The following is a 14,197-nucleotide window of genomic DNA, read 5'->3' as shown; positions in this document are numbered from 1 at the left end:
GTCTCAGCCGCCGTAGTATCAACTCCGGTTGTTCAAATTTTTAATAAGACGATTCTGATAAGAAACTCACCCGTGAAATCCAAGTTGTTGTTGCCTCAAAGTTTTTTCTCTTCTTCTTCCCTTACTAGTAGTTGGCAACTAGTGTAGGTACAGCCACCTAGCGGGCTGGGGTGGGAAATACACTTTAGTGTCAATGGTGCCGCTGTGCGCCGCTGCCAATGTGTTTGGGGGGCGGCACTTGACGGCCACAGCGCCATGCTGGCGGCAGTGTGTGTTGCACTTGACTAAAGCAGTTTTAAGTAAAAAATCAGTGTTTTTCCGATGCTGCTGGTTGCATAGGGACTGCTAACTACAGCAGCCGACTTGAGAGTGCGGATGGCCCCGTCTACAGCCAGTGTTTGGTTTCTCTGTTTTGGGCTACTATAGAAAAATGGTGGTGCAACATGGCGGACTCCATGGACAAGGACCTGCTCACTATGTAGATATAAACGAGTCATTCTAAGATAACAAAAGCACAATGATTCTTATTTTCAGGTGATTACACACAAAAGAAAACCTACTTATTACATCCCATTTCTACCAATACACCCCCCTAAACTCCTACACACTGGACCTTTAACACCCTTTAATATGTTCATTTTGCATCTATATGATGAAGTACCTTGATCTGCCAGGATTTTGATCCTGCTTTAAACAGACCTATTCCCATCTGGTATTTTATCTATAATCATTTCTCACACTCTTGACCCTTCTCCTTTAGTTTCATTCATCATTCACGCTGATATTCTAGCAACATATGTCTGAGCTGAGGAAATATAACAGCCAGCATCACCTAAACCACAAATGGAGCTTTGAGTTAGTCGTGGCAGAACAGTGAAGTGGCACCTTTGATTGGCTACCACCTGACTGGTAAGAGCCAGTCACATTCATACAGGGTGTACAATGCAGCCTTTATTGATGTACAGTACAGGCCAAAAGTTTGGACACACCTTCTCATTCAATGCGTTTCCTTTATTTTCATGACTATTTACATTGTAGATTCTCACTGAAGGCATCAAAACTTTGAATGAACACATGTGGAGTTATGTACTTAACAAAAAAAGGTGAAATAACTGAAAACATGTTTTATATTCTAGTTTCTTCAAAATAGCCACCCTTTGCTCTGATTACTGCTTTGCACACTCTTGGCATTCTCTCCATGAGCTTCAAGAGGTAGTCACCTGAAATGGTTTTCCAACAGTCTTGAAGGAGTTCCCAGAGGTGTTTAGCACTTGTTGGCCCCTTTGCCTTCACTCTGCGGTCCAGCTCACCCCAAACCATCTGGATTGGGTTCAGGTCCGGTGACTGTGGAGGCCAGGTCATCTGCCGCAACACTCCATCACTCTCCTTCTTGGTCAAATAGCCCTTACACAACCTGGAGGTGTGTTTGGGGTCATTGTCCTGTTGAAAAATAAATGATCGTCCAACTAAACGCAAACCGGATGGGATGGCATGTCGCTGCAGGATGCTGTGGTAGCCATGCTGGTTCAGTGTGCCTTCAATTTTGAATAAATCCCCAACAGTGTCACCAGCAAAACACCCCCACACCATCACACCTCCTCCTCCATGCTTCACAGTGGGAACCAGGCATGTGGAATCCATCCGTTCACCTTTTCTGCGTCTCACAAAGACACGGCGGTTGGAACCAAAGATCTCAAATTTGGACTCATCAGACCAAAGCACAGATTTCCACTGGTCTAATGTCCATTCCTTGTGTTTCTTGGCCCAAACAAATCTCTTCTGCTTGTTGCCTCTCCTTAGCAGTGGTTTCCTAGCAGCTATTTGACCATGAAGGCCTGATTCGTGCAGTCTCCTCTTAACAGTTGTTCTAGAGATGGGTCTGCTGCTAGAACTCTGTGTGGCATTCATCTGGTCTCTGATCTGAGCTGCTGTTAACTTGTGATTTCTGAGGCTGGTGACTCGGATGAACTTATCCTCAGAAGCAGAGGTGACTCTTGGTCTTCCTTTCCTGGGTCGGTCCTCATGTGTGCCAGTTTCGTTGTAGCGCTTGATGGTTTTTGCGACTCCACTTGGGGACACATTTAAAGTTTTTGCAATTTGCCGGACTGACTGACCTTCATTTCTTAAAGTAATGATGGCCACTCGTTTTTCTTTAGTTGGCTGATTGGTTCTTGCCATAATATGAATTTTAACAGTTGTCCAATAGGGCTGTCGGCTGTGTATTAACCTGACTTCTGCACAACACAACTGATGGTCCCAACCCCATTGATAAAGCAAGAAATTCCACTAATTAACCCTGATAAGGCACACCTGTGAAGTGGAAACCATTTCAGGTGACTACCTCTTGAAGCTCATGGAGAGAATGCCAAGAGTGTGCAAAGCAGTAATCAGAGCAAAGGGTGGCTATTTTGAAGAAACTAGAATATAAAACATGTTTTCAGTTATTTCACCTTTTTTTGTTAAGTACATAACTCCACATGTGTTCATTCATAGTTTTGATGCCTTCAGTGAGAATCTACAATGTAAATAGTCATGAAAATAAAGAAAACGCATTGAATGAGAAGGTGTGTCCAAACTTTTGGCCTGTACTGTATATATCTATATTCTAATATCCAGTTATTCCGTATTGAAACAATTGCTCTGCAGCTGGTTTCATAAAATGATCCACTTTTCCCAGTTTCTGTTTAAAAAAATAGCTTAAAGTTTTCCATTAAATACATGTCCTGAATGTTATCAAGCCATTTTTTTATTGGTATTGGCAGTGGTATTGGTCTCTTCCTTGTTTTGTTCACAGTGTTCCCAGGGTGCATCACAGCACCACTGTTTGGAATGCCATATCCCATAATAGCTTTTATGATTGCATCTACATTGCCTCAGATCGGCTTTAGTGTAAACACAAGTGTATTGTAGTTTGCCTCCAGGTTACCACAGAGCCTTTGCAGTCATTGTTGGATGGGTAGCTAGTGTTTGTTTTGCATCTGAGGTGTTATGAAGAACTGAGCAAGCATCCAAATGAAATCTCTCTACACTTGTGACTCAGTGTATCATTTCAGTATTTTGCTTGGATTTCCATTCATTTTTTTAGGTGTAGTGCTTCTTCTGCTTTGCCCAAAGGCTTGGTAAAAGGCTGCAGTGGCCAAAGGTTTACCCTGGCTACATGCATTCACAATAATTTCAATGATAACATTGATATCTATGAGGAGGTCAGTCCTCACCTTTCATAAAATAGTCGTTAATATGAAATTGGAAGCTTTTATAGAAATTCCTTGATGCTGAAGTATCTGACTGAACTGAAAGGGGTAAAGCCTTTTAATACTTTTTTTTAAAAACACAAATATTTGTACCAATACTCTTAATACGGATAACTCTTTAACAATAATGCAAAGAGTGATTTCTAGGCATTTCCTCTTTGGTTTTAAAAATATATGTGACATTCTTTCACCAGTATTTTAACACTGTCTACACGACATTTAATACTCCAGGTACGTAGTAATAATACACATCAAGCTGTCTTTGAAAAAAAAAAAAAAAAAAAAAGCCTCGCAACCAGCCGCATCAGTCACAGTAATTTAATTCTCGACACGCTTAGATCTTCACATATGCGAGACGTCTGAGTCAAAGCTTGGAAGGTTTCAAAGGTTATGTATAAAGGGAGCTGACAGGGTAACAAAAGGTGCACAAAGAACGAACATCTCTTAAACAAAATGTCACTTCTGAAGATGTGGGGTGAGGTATGGAAATTGTGTGTGTGTGTGTGTGTGAGTGTGTGTGTGTGTGTGTGTGTGTGTGTGTTAGAGGAGAAGAACATAGAGAGGAGTCCTCTCAGCCAGCTGGTCCTGAGGTCCTCCTCTTACAGCACAAGGCCTCAGGTAGCCCTCACCCAACCCAGCCCAACCAAATTATAGCTAAAGAAAAAGAAAACAACATCAACTATTGGACAACTACCACAAAACCCCAAAACAAACTTCAATGCTATTTGGCCCCGAACAGACAGTAGATGATGGCAAACTATCTGACCGCTGTGACAGATTAGAAACTGAGAAAGACACTGACTGTGTACAGACTCAGTGATCACAGCCTGGCCACAGAGACTAGCAGACACAGGCAGACCTGGCTGCCTAGAGAAGACAGGCTGTGTCAACTCTGTCTTCAGAGACAGGTGGAGACAGAGCAACATTTCCTGCTTCAATGTAGCACATATTAAGACATCAGAACAAAGATCTTCACAAAAATTAAATGTAAACGCCAAGATTTTGATCTACGTAGAGAAAATAGTGTCAGCGCCATAGATGCAGCAAGATATGTCAGTGCACGTCACAGCCCAAGGGTGTATTCACATATAGCACTTTTTAAATGAACTGAACTCAGTCCTCTGAAAGTGGACAAAAAGTGGACCAACAGAAAAGGACTCAGCTCTATTTCTGGTCAACTTCAGCTCTGATGGAGCCTCAGTCCTCTTCTTGTTTGCACTATAGCCTGTATATATTATATATAATAGTAGTTTAATTTTTTACTTTGACGTGGCACTGCAGTGCGGTTATGAAGCCCCTCCCTTTTTAAAAGAACTTAAAATTGGAGGAAACCCTTTGTGTTTCTGTGCTGTAGACTGTTGCTGTCTGACATATTCTGCATTTCACATCTGAAGACGTGCTGTGTCTTCCGTGGACCAAACTACTCCTTGTCCTGCGTTCTTGCAAGCGTTACAGGCTGACATGGTTTTGTCTGTCCTCTCAGGCATCTAGAGGGCTAAATACAATTGCAAAGAGCAAAGCGAAGCTGGAGCACTTTGTGTTCACAAGGCACAGATTAAGTGAATGGCACTGCAGACTGAACTCGGACCACCTCCCGAGGTGGTCTAAGCACGGTTCGCTTCAGAGAGGTCTGAGTTCTCTTGGAGTGTTCACATATGCGCAAAAAATGCTTAACCACCAAAATGAGTCCGTTTAGAGGGCTGAAAATGACCAAGTGTAAAAACACCTGAAGAGACTGCCAACACAACAACAAACGGTTCATCTCATCACAGATCACGCTCTGCCTTTTTATTTAATCCTTCACTTAATTAATTTTTTCTTCAATATTTATGTCTATGATTTTATGTTAATAAATTGTTGTTAATTGTTTCTGGATTTTCACTGTCTTTAATTGTAAAACACATATGCAATGTCATGCCACTAAAACTTGTTGAATTGAACTGAGAGAGAAGGAGAGAGTGAAGTAAAGCCATTTCAACTACCTACCAAAAACCATGGCTGACAAGTATATTTGCTCAGATTTCCAGACAGATGTTATGAGAAGTCAGTGGCTGTTCTGTACAGTCGGTTCCACCTGCTTTCCCGAAGGTGTCTATTGAACCTGTATAGCTCCACGGGACATAAATCCCTCCCTAAGAAAGTGGAGTGTACACAGCTCTGTCTCCGAGCCTCTCCCCCTGCGAGCGTCTGAGTCCCTGATATTTATTCTCCAATGAGATCATTAAGGGAGGGAAAGCTAGAGGCGACCATATGGACACGACTTCTGCTCAGCTTGGTCCATTATTTAAATAAAGATCCTGGTAGACGCCACCAGTAGGTTCTCTCCATGTGCTGGCATGGGCACATATGTTGGAGCGTGACAGTGACTTGATGGCCATATATGACAAAGAGACAATTAAATTGGGAGAATGTGATTTATTTTTTGCATCATTTTTGGGTGAATATTGAAGACAAAAGAAATACAGGACATTTTGTGCACCAGTTGGGGTCACATTGACTAGCAGGATGGAATATTTTCCCAGTTAAAAAGATGACACCACAGAGGAAGATACAAGAGCTGAATAACAATGACATGCAATACTAGCGCAAGCGAGCACAGTCACCTTTATTACAAATGTCATGAAACGACAGACGTAACTGTCTGAAAGGATGTAGAAAAAGGGTTGCAAATTTGCCCTGAAACTGCTGCTTGACATGAAGTCGCTGTTTTCACAATAACCTGTTTCTGTTTGAGTCATCAGCATATAATATACTTCCAAAGATCAGAGGACGCTTTGCTTAATTTGTGCATAAACAGCTCACTCGAGCAGATGTTTTAATTTTCAAGTGCCATCATTCGTACAGATGTATATGACATCTGACATCATATGTTACTGTAGCAGCGTGATCACCATTTCTTTAACAGTAGCATCACCATAACGGAGCCATTAAAACGGCAGCTTGGCTGCTCTTTTGTTTTCGTTTGACTCCAGAAGACAAGAGAAAGATCAACATGAAGAAGAAGCAAATTCATACGGCCCCGGGCATGCTTTTCATGCTAAAATATGCATAGGAAGCTGTGATTATTACGGCTGCCGCTCTCTATGGAAACTAATGGAGCACGATTATTTGGTTTTACATAATGTGCAGCTTGGGATGCTGGTTATCAGTGTAGTTCTATAACTTTGACTGTAAAGAAAAATCTCTTTATTAGGGAGAATAAAGGGATCAGTATAATCTCAGAACATAAAATTCTGTATTTTTATAAGATTATTCACAGTGCGTGCATTTGTTTGAATTATCAGCTATTCCTCATCAAATTTTAACAACAAATGTCGGCCGACAGTGCGGCCTGTAGGTGAATTTATGTACAGTAAGAAAATGAAAGTAGAAGCAGGATTTTCTGGAGGTCAGAGAGAAGTACAGTGTGACGCAAGAGAAGTGGAAAAAGAGGCCAGGAGTGAAATGATATGCACGAGGTAATTATAGAGTCTGAAGTGAACAGATGAATAGAGCCAACCGCCTCCCAATCCCAAATGAATGAGGGGCCCTACATCTGCACAGCAGGCCTTTGGGCTGAAATATATCCACTCTTTTCCTGGCCCCCGATTGTACAAATTGTTCCCCGGGCCGGTCTATCTACACATGCTGTCTTTTCAGATAAAGCCACGCCAGGGGGTGCCGGGACGGTGTGCTGCGTTTGGAGGCTTGATTATACCGAGTGGCAGACTGAAAGAGGCATTTGGAGACGCTTCAGCAGACAGATCACTGCTGGGCCTCTACGGGTTGTGTGTTTGCCGTCCAGCAGCCGAGCGTCACCGACAGAACTGCTTCTTTGTTGACTGGCGACGCTCTAAACATCCCCTTGGATTGGAGCTCTCTGTGGGGTGTGGGAGACAATAAGGAGGGAATTGGGTGAAGAGATCACTGGGGAGAAACAAAGGATGGAAGATAGAGAGAAAAGTAGGGAAGAGACACGTTGGAGGAACATTCAAGAGCTGATTGAACTATCGTAGTGAAACGCACCCTATATAATACCAAAAACAGGGTCTGCTTTACTTGTTTGTATTTCATTTTTCCATCTGTTTTTCCTGGAGCCTTACTGTACATCCAGTATTTTCAGTATGATGCTAAATACTGCCATGGTGTTGACTTCCTTAACTCTACCATTTTTTCTCCCATCATCATTTTCTTGCCCTCCACCTCATCAGAGTCATTGTCATGTTTGTGGATGAGTCTCCTGCAGAACGAAACAGTGGCAAGCATCGTCCTTCTGCCTCTCTGCACTGGCGATCTGTAGAAGTCGCACAGTACACTGATTGCCAATAATGATGAGCTGGCGAAGAGAGGCAGAGGGAGAGATGAGGTGGTGATTGCTGCTACTCTGCGCGAGTCGATAATGGAGAATATATGTCATGTGCAGTTATGTATCTTACTGTGTGCCCGTAACCCATATGCTAATTAATGCTGATTTATGCCTCATTATGTTGATTTATAACAGGGCAACAGGAGTGCTGTTGACTGACTGTAGGAAAAAAAAAAAGAGTTGGCTCTATTAAAAGACATGATGTTAGCGTTACTCTCCCTTGCTGTTTTCAGAACGGCTTAGTGAAGCTTTGTTTCACTGTTACAAACACTTCGACCCCTACATTTTTTTTATGATGATGAAATATAAAAGTTTGAAACTGAACCACCATGCCGGTCCATCAAATGCAAATCATGTATACTTAACTTTACCGCCGGCCATTTTCTAAACCATAACTTTGATTTCCTGCTCTGCAGTCAGCCAGTTGTCTCCCCTCATTCCAGCACACTGTGTAAATTAGAGACTTGAAACTTGAGAAACTGCTTGAGATAGGCAATCCATCACACTGAGCATGAAGTCACCCACACTTTTCTTTTTTTTCGGTCACACTCTAATTATTTTTGTGTGGTAATTCATTTGGGAGCGTGGGCCATTTTGAAAACTTTTCTTGCTTGTGCTTTTAGGAATACTCTGACATTCAAGATTTGATAATCAGCCGCTAAAAGGTGCCGCATTCATTAGCTCTGTTGTCAGTAATCAAACCCTGGCAAATAGGGAAATGGAAAAGTTGTTGAAAGAATTATGCAAATTTGGTAATTAACTGCGTTACAAAATACTGTGCAGGTGCATTGCTGTCTGCCACTGTGTCTTTGCAGATCTTGGCTTTAAAGGAGCTGCATGCGACACTCAGCATATCAATGAGTCAGGGTTTAGGGTGAGATATACTGCACATGGTTCTTAACATGGAGGTAACTGAGCTAGTGGCTAGCAGGCAATGGTGCTAACACATTAAACAGCGCTAACAACAGCAACAGTGCTGTCAGAGCTAGCAGTGTTAACTGGGGGAAACTAGAGGGTGGGCCCTACGCTTCTGTGACATAGTCCTGATGTCAGTGGTAACCAGTGTATGAGAAAAGTGCAGAGCGACAGCAATTAGCTAACCAGCGGGACCAGGCTCCTAGGATGTAGGGCAGGCATTGAAGCCAATTTTCATAGTCGCCAAAAAGTGGAACTACAACTTCCAGGTCCATCACGTGATGCAACTGGGCCCATAAAGACTCTTTCCCACAGGCCCACATTGCATCCCCATTGTTGTGCTTGTGGTAGGGGAGATGGATATGTCAAAAAAACTCAGGACTCTCACCCATAAGGCTGCTGTTCATGTCCAGTGTGAAACCAAAAGTCAGTTGAGTTATTTTAAAAACGACGCAGTGTCCTAGTTTGTGTAGCATACTGTGTTAGTGATGTATGTCATGTGAGAGTACCATGTGAGAGTACCTTTTTTTAAGCCAAACCATGATGTCTTTTTTTTCTAAACCTAACCATGCTCTTTTGTTGCCTAAACCTAATGTTACTGGCTCACCCTTTTTCCCCTTTAAGGGCAGTGGCCTTGTGGGTAACCTGTGAGGGTGTCATGGTGAAGACGAATGCAGCAAGTAGTGCTGATAGTCAGCAGAATCAAGTGTTGAGATAAGCTCAGGGCTACTGCTCGACCTCATGAGAAGGCCATGTTTATTGTTCTTATGGTGAAGACTGCAATAAAGCCATTGTTGTGAACGGCACCCTAATGCCTCGCCATCTTTCCTTCTGCAAAGTGGTCCGGAACGCTAGAAGCTAGATACCAGCTAATAACAAGCCAAGCTAAAATGAATGTAAATAAGCCAGCGTGTTCCCAAGTATGGTTCGGAGCTGGTAAGCTGTCACTGTGAGGTAACACTGAAGGAGTAAAACCTAAGAGCAAAGTTGTAAGTTAATTTTGAAAAGACAGAATGCATGTAATGAATGTTAATCCACACACTGTCCCTGAATGTCCAGACCTTACAAGAGGTACCTAGAGTGTCATATTTTCATGTGATGTCAATGAATATCAATGAATACATTTGATTTGAGCATCTCAACCCCGGTAAAATAACTCGCTTCACCAGTGGGATTTGATTTATTCGGTCTGATAACATTTCAAAAGTCTAGAGGAGCTGTACGATTAAATCATTTTATCCCCATTCCAGTCAGTTAAGGGCTAAAGTTGGGTGCTCGGCTTGCAAGAGTCCCCAGTGTGCTTGCTCTGTGAGCCCAAAGATGCAGAAGATCCAGGCAACTTTACACCCACAAAGTCAAACATTTTTGTCTTCAAACACCTCTGAGCAACTTTCATAGTAATGAATGGGGCCCAAGCTTAAACGCTATATCCCGTTCTCTTTGTAGATCTATGAGTGGGACACAGCCACAGGGACTCACATGCATTAACCTTCATGTGCGGCCAGACCATCTAACACAGAAGCTCGCATGACAACACACATTCTCTGCTCAGGATGCCATTACTTTGCCTTTGTGTGTAAGGCCCCAAAGTGGCAACACAGCACTGGTATATTATTACCTAATTAGGTGGACAAGGTGGCCATGTTGGCAAACAGTTGCCTTTAAACATCCAGCAGACATGGTGCAACCTTAGAATTCATTTTGAGGTGTCTGTCAGGTAAGTGCACTATTTGCTCTCTCTTAGCTTTGTTTTGGCTTCTACCAACTCCTGAGAGAAATGTCTGGCTTGAAAGTGGTTGATGAGAGTGATAACAGTGAACCAAAACAGTAAAGTTGTGGACCATTAAACCAGAACAATAAACCAAAAGATGCTAAAACACTCCATAGAGCTGGGAACTGCAGAGTCGGGTGATAATGCTTTGTGGATTTGTCACTATGAATGATCCAGTGCTAAAATCAGGATTAGATCAGCTTTAAAATTTAGCAGCATAGTTTGTGTAATGCGTGATTAAATTGCATGCCAGGATGCATTTATTATCCCACTGTCGAGGAGAAATTGTTGCTTCCACTGCTCAATTCCTGGAGAAAAAAATCTGCATGTTGAAATGAATTGAAACTAATCGACTGAAATGTAGGAAATCCGTCTCAAAATACTTGGAAAATGGTTAGCAGTGATGTAAAACATATGCAATTTGTAGTTAATGGACTAAAATATGCAAACTAGTGAGATGACTTTACTTCAATAACAACAGCTGCTACTTTGCAATCCCTTCAAGGAACAATTTGCACAACCAAATGCCAGAAAATGTCCGCTGATCAAACATATATTAAATTCTAAAGTAGTTAGGGTTTCATTTTGGGCAGCAGGCGACACTTATGCAAATAAGACCCCGAGTGTGTTGATATTCTGTAAGAACACTGTAACACTGGAGTCAAATCTTGTCACCGCCTCATCACCAAGCTTCCTGGATTCCCAGCCCCGTGGACCGTGACAGACGTATTTACAGCTGCCGTCTTACTGAACTGTCCCCTTTACTGTTTTATTGTAACAGTCAGCACCTGTGCATTTAAAGACTGTTTGCTGGAGGATGAGGAGGTCCCGCTCTCTCTGCCAGGGTGGTTGTTTGTGTGACAAGACACCTTTTTAAAAGTGAGATGATAGCACAGACTGTAGAGGTGGACAGAAATGAAACAGAGCAAGGATATTCTGTTCTCAGGAGATGAAGGGGTCTCTGGTGTCAGTGCTGACGGGGCTGTTGAAGTTAAGTATTTCCTGCTTTGGTTTGTAATACAACCAGGCCTCAGGACGCAGCCTTTGATCACGACATTGTCTCTCTGCTCACAGCTGTTGTTTGAAATTGAATTTTGTCTGCAACAATGAAGAAAGACTTGTCACTTATGGATCCTGTCAGCATTGGTCAGAGTGGACCGAGTGTTTTAGCCACTCTCTTCAATAGTTGGAGATGTTCTGAGGGATGTATTCTTAATCCTTTTGTTCCGATGCGGCCGCCATCACTGTGGTATGACTGATGCTATTAAGCCTCATTAGCATGTAATTGCTTTGACAAGGGCACAAGATAGTATCGGCCACAGCGAAGCAAAATATAAAGAAAGTTTGCACCTCTCTTTCTAGTGTTTCTTTTCTATTGACACACAGAGTCTGTTCCCAGTGAATCACAGCTGAATATAGCTCAGGATTTCATTCACAAGGTATGATTTTTCTCTGATCACACTTTCCATCTGTCAGCCAACATGACAGATGGGGTGAGAACTGTCATTAGTTTTGGATAAGGGCTGCCAGTAAAAACAGTCAAGAGCCGGTTCCAAAATAATACCCTTGAAATGGAGACACGTGTTACTGTTTGAGTGCCTTGAGAACAGACCTGGCAAGTCAACTTTCTGACTAAATACGCCGAAACATGAAATCATCTACATCGTTGATAGGCCTATGATTTGTCGGCAAAATATTGTTTTTCTACAAGATAGTTAAAATATTGAGCATGGAGGTTTGTTCTTGATCTCTGAAACAGTAGTTGGACCATGACAATCTTAGGTCAAGGTCAGTCAGAGCCTTCAACCACAGGACCATCTGTTAACACATGATTTAGGTTCCATACTTTTCTTCATCAGTCATCATTCGTGACCTATCTCTGTGACGACAGAACAAACTAGTGACCTAACTTTGTGGATCTTCTCCACCGTTTTTTGGAATGTGTTGTGTCATGTTTCGTCATGGTGTGTCATGGCATCTGCTGCTTGTGATCACCTTGCAGCTGTATTTTAGCAAAACTTTATTTTTCTGGCAGTCCTCCATGTTGAACGGAGAATCCGAAAAACATTCTTAATGAAGTCCTTTCTACATCTGTTTTCAAGGTCTCATACAACTTATGCAGTATCACCCAAGTCTCATTTATCCAGTCGGACGCTCAGTACTTCTCAAAGAGCAAATTTTCTGCTAAAAATGTCACAAAATAAAATGCTTCCACCTATGAGTAGCATGCCCTGAGCGTGCCCAAGCATGTGCATGGGTATAAGCTCTGCTTGAGTTTAAAAGCACGCATGTCCAGTGGAATGGAAATCCAAGTACGATTCATATGACTGAATAAATGTAAGTTGGATTATACTGCATGAGTTTTGTGAGAGAGTTTGAAAATGGAAGTTTTGATATAGTTTTGCTGTTGTTAGACCTGATCCCCATTTACTTCAATTCATGAACTTTTTAGATTCTGCATTTCCTGTGGAAACATGCAAAAAGAACTTTTCTTCATGAATTCAAAGTAACACACGAGGAGTAATTGATACACAAATGGTCATTTTGCGGTCGCAGGGTGGTCAGCACTATCGCCTCACAGCAAGAGGGTTCCTGGTTTGAACCCAGGGTGGGGGAGCCCTTCTGTGTCAGCATGAGTTTTCTACAGTTTACTCCGGCTTTCTCCCACAGCCCAAAGACATGCAGGTTAATTGGTGACTCTAAACTGTCCGTAGGTGTGAATGTGAGTGTGAATGGTTGTCTGTCTCTATGTGTCAGCCCTGTGATGGCCTGGTGACCAAGTGTACCCCACCTCTCACCCAGTGTCAGCTGGGATAGGGTCCAGCACCCCCGTGACCCCCAACGGGATAAGCAGTTACGGAAATGAATGGTCATTTTGCATGTATTCCTCTAAGGATCTCAATTTTTTTTTTTCTGTGATCCAACCAAACATCATCCACATGTGCTTGAGGGAATAAAGGCTCAGTTTTGCTTCATCAAATGTCTATGAATTAGAATTAAACAAGATATTTTTGGATATCATAAATCATATTTTTAAGAAAATCCATGGTAATATATCACTGAGCGAAAAATTGTTCATAAATCAGCTTCCAGCGAGTTTATTGTTTGTAAAGAATGCAAATATATGTTAATTACTTAACATTTCTCATCGCACTAAGCATCAGTATACTTTGCACCAAAGATTGTCTTTATAATGTAAATCCTGCAGTTGATGTAGAAGTTTCAGGCCATGTGCATGTGTGCTCCCAACTTTTAGAAAAGCATAGTGCACTGAATGAACCGATCATGCCTGAAGCTCATGACTTGTGTTAACTATGAGTTTACAAGCTGGCTATAGCAACCAGAAGTTAGGAGACAAAAGCAGAAATGGAACAAACAGTGAGGTTTTGATGAAACTCTCGATCATTTTTGAGGCTGTACAATACAGTGCTGGATTACATTATTATGTCCATTCCTGTACATCTGTATCATGACCCTAGTCTTACTCCCTGGATGTAGACTGTGGCTATAAGCCTGCCACTGACCAGCTGATTTTATGACGGCATTCTCCCTTCCTTCTGCTATCTGTATGTTACCATTTCAAATCGCCTTTGCTACGGCAAACAACAACCTCCGTGTTAACTACTTACATGCTGAAAATGGCATGTTTTGATGAAGATTTGGATCGTGCAATAAGGCATGCATGCTTTGATCTTTTGGTGAATTGTTGTAAGATCTGTAATGAATAAAACAACTCGTGAGCACACTTTGGAAAAGCCCAGACTCTGTCTCGCAGGACTATTGTAACTGATGTCGATCTGTAGACTGACGGCTAGACAGAGTTCATTTGCCACATCTTTAAACTCTGGCAGCGGTATGCGCCAGTGACACTGACTCCACCAATTTATCGATTCTGTTCCCCTTCACACAACATTG

The sequence above is a fragment of the Epinephelus lanceolatus genome, chromosome 6 (genome assembly GCF_041903045.1).
Source record: "Epinephelus lanceolatus isolate andai-2023 chromosome 6, ASM4190304v1, whole genome shotgun sequence".
In the NCBI taxonomy this organism is placed as follows: Eukaryota; Metazoa; Chordata; class Actinopteri; order Perciformes; family Serranidae; genus Epinephelus; species Epinephelus lanceolatus.
This window is presented reverse-complemented; position numbering follows the sequence as displayed.